General features: G+C 42.6%; 1 protein-coding gene across 1 annotated transcript in view; it reads left to right on the forward strand.

Annotated features, from left to right (window-relative positions):
• Positions 1 to 12,294, forward strand: part of LOC123743241 (fibroblast growth factor 16-like) — a 47,031-nt gene that overhangs the window by 13,974 nt on the left and 20,763 nt on the right. The gene's annotated exons all lie outside the window — the stretch shown is intronic.

Here is a 12,294-nt window from a genome sequence, read left to right on the forward strand (position 1 = left end):
CCTCTCCTCTCCTCCCTCCCCTCCTCCCTCCCTCCCTCCCTCCCTCCCTCCCTCCCTCCTCCCTCCCTCCCTCCCTCCCTCCCTCCCTCCCTCCTGTCCTCCTCTCCTTTCCTCCCTCATCTCCTCTCCTCCTCTCCCCTCCTTCCTCTACTCCCTCTTCTCCCTCCTCTCCTCCTCTCCTTTCCTCCCTCTCCTCCCTCCCCTCCCCTCCTTCCTCTCCTCCCTGCCCTCCTCTCCCCTCCTCTCCTCTCCTCCATAGCCGAGGGAAGATGTTTTGAGTTGGGGGTGCTGGGGTGCTGGGGGGGGTAGAATCATAAAACATTGCATGCATCTATGATTGCATTTGCGTAGTGGCATACAGTTGAGCAGACACGTTTTTAGGATTTCCACACATTTTCTTGTAGCAGATTCTGTAATTGTTTTTTGCATTTCATGCAATTCTATGTCATATACATGATAGAAGAATTTAGCATAATAGCCTATGGTAGCCTATAGCCTATGATAGCCTATAGCCTATGGTAACCTATGGTAGCCTATAGCCTATGGTAGCCTATGGTAGCCTATAGCCTATGATAGCCTATAGCCTATGGTAGCCTATGGTAGCCTATAGCCTATGGTAGCCTATAGCCTATGGTAACTTATGGTAGCCTATAGCCTATGGTAGCCTATGGTAGCCTATAGCCTATGGTAGCCTATAGCCTATGATAGCCTATAGCCTATGGTAACCTATGGTAGCCTATAGCCTATGGTAGCCTATGGTAGCCTATAGCCTATGGTAGCCTATAGCCTATGGTAACCTATAGCCTATGGTAGCCTATAGGCTATGGTAGCCTATAGCCTATGGTAGCCTATGGTAGCCTATAGGCTATGGTAGCCTATAGCCTATGGTAGCCTATGGTAGCCTATAGCCTATGGTAACCTATAGCCTATGGTAACCTATAGCCTATGGTAGCCTATTTAACTAGGCAAGTCAGTTAAGAACAAATTCTTATTTACAATGACGGCCCAGGAACAGTGGGTTCACTGCCTGTTCAGGGGCAGAATGACAGATTTGTACCTTGTCAGCTGGGGGATTTAAACTTGCAACCTACCCTGCCGCCCCTATAGCCTATGGTAGCCTATGTAGCCTATAGCCTATGGTAGCCTATGTAGCCTATAGCCTATGGTACCCTATAGTAGCCTATAGTAGCCTATAGCCTATGGTAGCCTATAGTAGCCTATAGCTTATGGTAGCCTATAGCCTATGGTAGCCTATAGCCTATGGTAGCCTATGTAGCCTATAGCCTATGGTAGCCTATAGCCTATGGTAGCATATAGCCTATGGTAGCCTATAGCCTATGGTAACCTATATCCTATGTAGCCTATAGCCTATGGTAGCCTATGGTAGCCTATGGTAGCCTATAGCCTATGGTAGCCTATAGCCTATGGTAGCCTATGTAGCCTATGGTAGCCTATAGCCTATGGTAGCCTATGGTAGCCTATGGTAACCTATATCCTATCCTATGTAGCCTATAGCCTATGGTAGCCTATGGTAGCCTATGGTAGCCTATAGCCTATGGTAGCATATAGCCTATGGTAGCCTATAGCCTATGGTAGCATATAGCCTATGGTAGCCTATAGCCTATGGTAGCCTATAGCCTATGGTAACCTATATCCTATGTAGCCTATAGCCTATGGTAGCCTATGGTAGCCTATAGCCTATGATAACCTATATCCTATGTAGCCTATAGCCTATGGTAGCCTATGGTAGCCTATAGCCTATGGTAGCCTATAGCCTATGTAGCCTGTAGCCTATGGTAGCCTATAGCCTATGGTAGCCTATAACCTATGGTAGTCTATAGCCTATGGTAGCCTATGGTAGCCTATAGCCTATGGTAGCCTATAGCCTATGGTAGCCTATGTAGCCTGTAGCCTATGGTAGCCTATAGCCTATGGTAGCCTATGGTAGCCTATAGCCTATGGTAGCCTATGGTAGCCTATAGCCTATGGTAGCCTATAACCTATGGTAGCCTATGGTAGCCTATGGTAGCCTATAGCCTATGGTAGCCTATAGCCTATGGTAGCCTATGGTAGCCTATGGTAGCCTATGGTAACCTATATCCTATCCTATGTAGCCTATAGCCTATGGTAGCCTATGGTAGCCTATGGTAGCCTATAGCCTATGGTAGCATATAGCCTATGGTAGCCTATAGCCTATGGTAGCATATAGCCTATGGTAGCCTATAGCCTATGGTAGCCTATAGCCTATGGTAACCTATATCCTATGTAGCCTATAGCCTATGGTAGCCTATGGTAGCCTATAGCCTATGATAACCTATATCCTATGTAGCCTATAGCCTATGGTAGCCTATAACCTATGGTAGTCTATAGCCTATGGTAGCCTATGGTAGCCTATGGTAGCCTATAGCCTATGGTAGCCCATAGCCTATGGTAGCCTATAACCTATGGTAGCATATAGCCTATGGTAGCATATAGCCTATGGTAGCATATAGCCAATGGTAGCCTAAAAGTATATGGCCTTTTCTGTAGCCTACAAGCTGGAGATCAAATTAATGACAATTTCATGAGACAGACACTTTTTACATCTTGCACGTTTGCCTGTCAAGAACCCTAACCTAAATGGCGCCCAGTCATATAAAAAATGCTCTTCGTTGTGAATATGGCATAAACAAAGGACAGGTCAAGGGGCTAAATTGGCGTAATAATTAGTGAAAAATAAAATACGTTTCTGCTTCTGATTTCAAATCGGCTCTAGCTAACTCCTAATGAAGCTTAAATAGCCAAAACGATTAATCACAGGAATCAGGCTACAGTCCAGTATTACAGGCTGACACTGTAGGCTACAGTCCAGTATTACAGGCTGACACTGCAGGCTACAATCCAGTATTACAGGCTGACACTGCAGGCTACAGTCCAGTATTACAGGCTGACACTGCAGGCTACAGTCTAGTATTGTGGGATGACTCTGCAGGCTACAGTCCAGTATTACAGGCTGACACTGCAGGCTACAGTCCAGTATTACAGGCTGACACTGCAGGCTACAGTCCAGTATTACAGGCTGACACTGCAGGCTACAGTCCAGTATTGTGGGATGACACTGCAGGCTACAGTCCAGTATTACAGGCTGACACTGCAGGCTACAGTCCAGTATTACAGGCTGACACTGCAGGCTACAGTCTAGTATTACAGGCTGACACTGCAGGCTACAGTCCAGTATTACAGGCTGACACTGCAGGCTACAGTCCAGTATTACAGGCTGACACTGCAGGCTACAGTCCAGTATTACAGGCTGACACTGCAGGCTACAGTCCAGTATTGTGGGATGACACTGCAGGCTACAGTCCAGTATTACAGGCTGACACTGCAGGCTACAGTCCAGTATTGTGGGATGACACTGCAGGCTACAGTCCAGTATTACAGGCTGACACTGTAGGCTACAGTCCAGTATTACAGGCTGACACTGCAGGCTACAGTCCAGTATTACAGGCTGACACTGCAGGCTACAGTCCAGTATTACAGGCTGACACTGCAGGCTACAGTCCAGTATTACAGGCTGACACTGCAGGCTACAGTCCAGTATTGTGGGATGACACTGCAGGCTACAGTCCAGTATTACAGGCTGACACTGCAGGCTACAGTCCAGTATTACAGGCTGACACTGCAGGCTACAGTCCAGTATTACAGGCTGACACTGCAGGCTACAGTCCAGTATTACAGGCTGACACTGCAGGCTACAGTCCAGTATTACAGGCTGACACTGCAGGCTACAGTCCAGTATTGTGGGATGACACTGCAGGCTACAGTCCAGTATTACAGGCTGACACTGCAGGCTACAGTCCAGTATTACAGGCTGACACTGCAGGCTACAGTCCAGTATTACAGGCTGACACTGCAGGCTACAGTCCAGTATTACAGGCTGACACTGCAGGCTACAGTCCAGTATTACAGGCTGACACTGCAGGCTACAGTGCAGTATTACAGGCTGACACTGCAGGCTACAGTCCAGTATTACAGGCTGACACTGCAGGCTACAGTCCAGTATTGTGGGATGACACTGCAGGCTACAGTCCAGTATTACAGGCTGACACTGCAGGCTACAGTCCAGTATTACAGGCTGACACTGTAGGCTACAGTCCAGTATTACAGGCTGACACTGCAGGCTACAGTCCAGTATTACAGGCTGACACTGCAGGCTACAGTCCAGTATTACAGGCTGACACTGCAGGCTACAGTCCAGTATTTTAGTAATAACTCTGTAAGATTACTAATAATCTGAAGGTATGAATACTTTCAGAATCAATTGGAGTTCTTTCCCAGAGTTTCCAACTTTTATTTAACTTGGCAAGTCAGTTAAGAACAAATTCTTATTTACAATAAGAACCAAAATACAAAAGGCCTCCTGCAGGTAACGGGGGCTGGGATTAAAAAATAACATTGAAATATAGGACAAAACACACATCACGACAAGAGAGACAACACTACATAGAGACCTCAGACAACAACATAGTTAGGCAGCAACACATGACAACACAACATGGTAGCAGCACAAAACATGGTATAAACATTATCGGGCACAGACAACAGCACAAAGGGCAAGAAGGTAGAGACAACAATACATCACGCTATACAGCCACAACTGTCAGTAAGAGTGTCCATGATTGAGTCTTTGAATGAAGAGATTGAGATAAAACTGTCCAGTTTGAGTGTTTGTTGCAGCTCGTTCCAGTCGCTAGCTGCAGCGAACTGAAAAGACGAGTGACCCAGGGATGTGTGTGTTTTGGGGACCTTTAACAGAATGTGACTGGCAGAACGGGTGTTGTATGTGGAGGATGAGGGCTGCAGTAGATATCTCAGATAGGGGGAGTGAGGCCTAAGAGGGTTTTATAAATAAGCATCAACCAGTGGGTCTTGTGACGTGTATACAGAGATGACCAGTTTACAGAGTATAGAGTGCAGTGACGTGTCCTATAAGGAGCATTGGTGGCAAATCTGATGGCCGAATGGTTAAAGAACATCTAGCCACTCGAGAGCACCCTTACCTGCCGATCTATAAATTACATCTCTGTAATCTAGCATGGGTAGGATGGTCATCTGAATCAGGGTTAGTTTGGCAGCTGGGGTGAAAGAGGAGCGATTACAATAGAGGAAACCAAGTCTAGATTTAACTTTAGCCTGCAGCTTTGATATGTGATGAGAGAAGGACAGTGTACCATCTAGCCATACTCCCAAGTACTTGTATGAGGTGACTACCTCAAGCTCTAGGGGCCAGCTGAGTATTAGACTGTATCATCTGCATATAAATGGATGAGAGAGCTTCCTACTGCCTGAGCTATGTTGTTGATGTAAATTGAGAAGAGCATGGGGCCTAGGATCTAGCCTTGGGGTACTCCCTTGGTGTCAGGCTGTGGCTGAGACAGCAGATGTTCTGACTTTATACACTGCACTCTTTGAGAGAGGTAGTTAGCAAACCAGGCCAAAGACCCCTCAGAGACACCAATACTCCTTCGCGGCCCACAAGAATGGAATGGTCTACCGTATCAAAAGCTTTGGCCAAGTCAATAAAAAAGCAGCACAACAAAAGCTTAGAATCAAGAAAGCCAGTCAGTTAATTATTGACAAGTTTTTCTAACACTTTTGATAAACAGGGAAAAATTTAAAAAAGGCCTATAACAGTTAGGATCAGCTTGATCTCCCCCTTTAAATAAAGGATGAACCGTGGCTGCCTTCCAAGCAATGGGAACCTCCCCAGAGAGGAGAGACAGGTTTAAAAGGTCAGAGATAGGCTTGGTGATGATAGGGGCAGCAACCTTAAAGAAGAAAGGTTCTTAACCATCTGAACCAGATGTTTTTTGGGGTGAAGTTTAAGGAGCTCCTTTAGCACCTCGGACTCAGTGACTGCCTGCAGGGAGAAACTTTGTAGTGGGGCAGAGGAAAAAGAGGGAGGAGCATAGGGGATAGTCGCATTAAATGGGGTGGGAGATGAGGAAATTTTGAGTGGGCAAGGAGGCATGGCTGAGTCAAACAGGAATCCTGACTTAATGAAGTCATAAAATCACAAGTGTAATACATCAAAATAAATCTTAACTTCTTGTTAATCCAGCCGCTGTGTCATATTTCAAAAAGTCTTTACGGCGAAAGCAAACCATGCGATTATCTGAGGACAGCGCACCGCACACAAACACATGAAAAAAAAAAATAATATATCAGAAATAGCGATATAAAATATGCCTTACCTTTGATGATCTTCTTCTGTTGGCACTCCAAAAGGTCCCAGTTACATCACAAATGGTCCTTTTGTTCGATAATGTCCTTCTTTATATCCATAAAAACTCAGTTTAGCTGGCGCGCTTCAGTCAATAATCCACCCAGTTTCCCTCCATCAAAATGCATACAAAATGAATCCCAAACGTTACTAATAAACTTTTCCAAACAAGTGAAACAACGTTTATAATCAAACCTTAGGTACCCTAATACGTAAATAAATAATAAAATTTAAGATGGAGTATCGTTATTGTCTTAACCGGAGAAAAATACCAAAGAACGCGCTCTCTTCCACACGCTTGGAAAAACTACAGCCAAAAATCGGAGCCACCTAGAAAAACTACAATTTCTGGCAAATTTTTCCAAAAACCAGCCTGAAACTCTTTCTAAAGACTGTTGACATCTAGTGGAAGCCCTAGGAACTGCAATCTGGGAGGACTTGGCCTTATAATAAAAGTGATAGCCATTGAAAATAGGGGTAGGCAGATTTTTTTTGGTTTTTGGATGGTATTTCATCGGGGTTTCGCCTGCCATATCAGTTCTGTTATACTAACAGACATAATTTTAAGTTTTAGAAACTTCAGAGTGTTTTCTATCCAAATCTACTAATTATATGCATATCCTGGCTTCTGGTACTGAGTAACAGGCAGTTTACTTTGGGCATGCTTTTCATCCAGACATGAAAATACCGCCCCCTACCCAAGAGAGGTTAAAGAGCTCAGCCATGTGCTTCTTGTCAGTAACAACATCATCAACATTAAGGGACATGGGCAGCTGTGAGGAGGAGGGTTTATTCTCCAGGTCTTTAACCGTTTTCCAGAACTTCTTGGGGTTAGACCCACAGAGAGAGAACTGCTCCTTAAAGTAACTAACTTTGGCCTTCCGGATAGCCTGAGTGCACTTATTTCTCATTTGCCTGAATTAGAGCCAGTCAGCCTGAGTATGTGTGTGCCGAGCCTTTCGCCAAATGCAATTCTTGAGGTGGACTAACTCTGCAAGATCACAGTCGAACCAGGGGCTGAACCTGTTTTTAATACTTGTTTTCTTTATGGGGGCGTGTTTGTTAACAATACCACTGAAAATATCAAAAAAGAAGGTCCAAGCTTCTTCGACAGAGGGGATCAAGCTGATTCTATACCATTTTAGAGGCTTGCTCATTAAAAGTTTTTTAGCAAGCGTCTATGACAAATCTTGACAGGTCGTTTCACTGAGCAGCCATTACGAACACAGGCTGTAAAACAGTGATCACTAAGGTCATTAGAGAAAACACCAGATTGAATAACAAGACAAACACAACTGATTTATACAAACAAAATGTAATAACACTCATCGAAATATTTACAAACATAATGAGAATAATCATGAAAGATAAGACGTGAAGACCTGGAGATCCTGAACATTAAATGGTGTTATAATCAGTCTGTTGTGGTTTCTTGATGGTTCAGGCTGCATGGAGGAGAATAAAATAAGAAGATGTCAGTGTTCTTTCTGGTTGAGTTGGGTGGTTCCTCCTTCAGGTGTCTCCTGTAGTCCTGAGTTGGGTGGTTCCTCCTTCAGGTGTCTCCTCTGGTCCTGAGTTGGGTGGTTCCTCCTTCAGGTGTCTCCTCTAGTCCTGAGTTGGGTGGTTCCTCCTTCAGGTGTCTCCACTAGTCCTGAGTTGGGTGGTTCCTCCTTCAGGTGTCTCCTGTAGTCCTGAGTTGGGTGGTTCCTCCTTCAGGTGTCTCCTGTAGTCCTGAGTTGGGTGGTTCCTCCTTCAGGTGTCTCCTGTAGTCCTGAGTTGGGTGGTTCCTCCTTCAGGTGTCTCCTCTAGTCCTGAGTTGGGTGGTTCCTCCTTCAGGTGTCTCCTCTAGTCCTGAGTTGGGTGGTTCCTCCTTCAGGTGTCTCCTCTGGTCCTGAGTTGGGTGGTTCCTCCTTCAGGTGTCTCCTCTAGTCCTGAGTTGGGTGGTTCCTCCTTCAGGTGTCTCCTGTAGTCCTGAGTTGGGTGGTTCCTCCTTCAGGTGTCTTCTCTGGTCCTGAGTTGGGTGGTTCCTCCTTCAGGTGTCTCCTGTAGTCCTGCGTTGGGTGGTTCCTCCTTCAGGTGTCTCCTGTAGTCCTGAGTTGGGTGGTTCCTCCTTCAGGTGTCTCCTCTAGTCCTGAGTTGGGTGGTTCCTCCTTCAGGTGTCTCCTGTAGTCCTGAGTTGGGTGGTTCCTCCTTCAGGTGTCTCCTCTGGTCCTGAGTTGGGTGGTTCCTCCTTCAGGTGTCTCCTCTGGTCCTGAGTTGGGTGGTTCCTCCTTCAGGTGTCTCCTCTAGTCCTGAGTTGGGTGGTTCCTCCTTCAGGTGTCTCCTCTAGTCCTGAGTTGGGTGGTTCCTCCTTCAGGTGTCTCCTGTAGTCCTGAGTTGGGTGGTTCCTCCTTCAGGTGTCTCCTGTAGTCCTGAGTTGGGTGGTTCCTCCTTCAGGTGTCTCCTGTAGTCCTGAGTTGGGTGGTTCCTCCTTCAGGTGTTTCCTGTAGTCCTGAGTTGGGTGGTTCCTCCTTCAGGTGTCTCCTCTAGTCCTGAGTTGGTGTCCTTATGCTTGTTGCTCTTCTTTGTAGGCTCCTTGCTTGAGTTGCAAAGACTCAAGTGCTCTAATTGTCTCCTTCTTTCCTTGAAGACGGGGATCTGTAATGTACCGTTTAGGTTACACTAGCTCTTTGTCCTTGAAGAAGGTTATCTGGAATGTACCGTTCAGGCTCTTTTAAAGCTGCTGTCTTCTTCTGACCCTGTTTAGTGGGCACTTCTGTCCCAATTTCTCTACTGGATCACAGATATATTCCCTAAAAGGTACTTTTTCCCTAAATTTACCAGTTACCAGTTCTTGCCATTTAAGGCAAAGGTCCAGGGCCTGTGGTTGGCCTGCTGAAGATGTAGATCCAGAGTCGAGAGGTCCAGCAGGATAAGAGGCTAAGAGAGTTGAGGGGGGATACAGTAGAGTCCTTTTGTAGTCCTGTGAGATTACATGGTATCACTAATAGATGTGATTTACCCCTTTATGACCCTTTGTCTTGGAGAGCGAGAGAGAAAGAGCTTGGAGGAACTCAGTAGTCCGTAACAGTTCAGCATTAGAGATGGACAGTAAAAGGATGTCCAACATATGACATTAAATTAAAACGTTGCTACAAATTTGAGGTGAAGAAGAATGTTTCAGCCCTACCAGAGTTATTCTTATAATATAACAATATAATGCTTATCTTTATAAAAAAATATATATATTCTGATAGGAAATTAACGAATTTAACCTCCTTCTGTACTTCTATATGTGTATAGCAGACGCAGTAGCCATCTGGCAAGAATAAAGAAATTCCTGTTGGTGTGGTAGCATGACACAGGCCTATCTCTCTGTCTCTCTCTCTCTCAGAGGCTAGGCCTTCTCTTATATATATATGTATATATAGTATTTATATGTATATATAGTATTTTAAACTATTAATACAGTGGACACCTATAACCTACAGGTCTATGCATTTAGTGCTCAATTCTCTGGCAGATGAACCGGACAATTATTGTTTTAGGAAAGTAGAAGGTGGCGAAGGGTGGAGAACGTGTAAAAACCAATAAAACAATATAAAAGTGTGGTAGAAATAGAAATACAAGGTTGTTATAATGACATGTCATATGTTATAGGCTGTTATAATGACATGTTATAGGCTGTTATAATGACATGTCATATGTAATGACATGTTATAGTCTGTTATGACATGTTATAGACTGTTATAATGACATGTTATAGTCTGTTATGACATGTTATAGTCTGTTATAATGACATGTTATAGGTTGTTATAATGACATGTTATAGGCTGTTATAATGACATGTTATAGGTTGTTATAATGACATGTTATAGACTGTTATAATGACATGTTATAGGTTGTTATAATGACATGTCATATGTTATAGGCTGTGTTAATGACGTCATATGTTATAGGCTGTTATAATGACATGTTATAGACTGTTATAATGACATGTTATAGGTTGTTATAATGACATGTTATAGACGGTTATAATGCCATGTTATAGTCTGTTATGACATGTTATAGGTTGTTATAATGACATGTCATATGTTATACGCTGTTATAATGACATGTCATATGTTATAGGTTGTTATAATGACATGTTATAGACTGTTATAATGACATGTTATAGGTTGTTATAATGACATGTTATAGACTGTTATAATGACATGTTATAGGTTGTTATAATGACATGTTATAGACTGTTATAATGACATGTTATAGGTTGTTATAATGACATGTTATAGGTTGTTATAATGGCATGTTATAGACTGTTATAATGACATGTTATAGGTTGTTATAATGACATGTTATAGACGGTTATAATGACATGTTATAGTCTGTTATGACATGTTATATACGCTGTTATAATGACATGTTATAGACTGTTATAATGACATGTTATAGGCTGTTATAATGACATGTTATAGGCTGTTATAATGACATGTTATAGGCTGTTATAATGACATGTTATAGTCTGTTATAATGACATGTTATAGGCTGTTATAATGACATGTTATAGGCTGTTATAATGACATGTTATAGGCTGTTATAATGACATGTTATAGGTTGTAATGACATGTTATAGACGGTCATAATGACATGTTATAGACGGTTATAATGACATGTTATAGACTGTTATAATGACATGTTATAGTCTGTTATGACATGTTATAGGTTGTTATAATGACATGTCATATGTAATGACATGTTATAGTCTGTTATGACATGTTATAGACTGTTATAATGACATGTTATAGTCTGTTATGACATGTTATATACGCTGTTATAATGACATGTTATAGGCTGTAATGACATGTTATAGACGGTTATAATGACATGTTATAGGTTGTAATGACATGTTATAGTCTGTTATGACATGTTATAGGTTGTTATAATGACATGTTATAGGCTGTTATAATGACATGTTATAGTCTGTTATGACAGGTTATAGGCTGTTATAATGACATGTTATAGGCTGTTATAATGGCATGTTATAGACTGTTATAATGACATGTTATAGGCTGTTATAATGACATGTTATAGTCTGTTATGACATGTTATAGGCTGACATGTCATATGTTATAGGCTGTTATAATGACATGTCATATGTAATGACATGTTATAGTCTGTTATGACATGTTATAGACTGTTATAATGACATGTTATAGACGGTTATAATGACATGATATAGGCTGTTATAATGACATGTTATATGTTATAGGCTGTTATAATGACATGTTATATGTTATAGGCTGTTATAATGACATGGCATATGTTATAGGCTGTTATAATGACATGTTATATGTTATAGACTGTTATAATGACATGTCATATGTAATAGGCTGTTTTAATGACATGTAAATGTGTTTCATTTGGCCATTTCCCCTGGTTTAATGAAGGTGCTGACTGTATGGGTGGTCGCCCTAAAGGCTTAGGCATATGGATGGCCGTTTTTTTAAATCTTCCCAGTCACTTGTCCGGACGCCAAATGTTCCTAACGCTAACCCTGATATATAATATACACTGAATGTACAAAACATTATGAACATAGACTGACCAGGTGAATCCAGGTGAAAGCTATGATCCCTTATTGATGTCACTTGTTAAATCCACTTCAATCAGTGTAGATGAAGGGGAGGAGACGGGTTAAAGAAGGATTTATAAGCCTTGAGACAATTGAGACATGGATTGTGTATGTGTGCCATTCAGAGGGTGAATGGGTATGACAATAGATCGAAGTGCCTTTGAACAGGGTAAGGTAGTTCTTAATGTTTTGTACACTGAGTGTATATATTTTACCCACCACCTGGATCCGGTCCAATGTAGAAACATTTGATAAATTTGTAACTCCACTTATGGTAAAATGGCTCTTGAATGTTTTGGTAGCTACTGGAGAGCTCTTCTTTGTCTACACCCATTCAACATTGTTCACACCCTCTTAATCCTTAGTCCCACCCATCTCTTTAAGGATTCACAAGTGAAGCCATTTGCTAAATAGAGGGAGT

The sequence above is a fragment of the Salmo salar genome, chromosome ssa05, assembly GCF_905237065.1.
Source record: "Salmo salar chromosome ssa05, Ssal_v3.1, whole genome shotgun sequence".
NCBI lineage: Eukaryota > Metazoa > Chordata > Actinopteri > Salmoniformes > Salmonidae > Salmo > Salmo salar.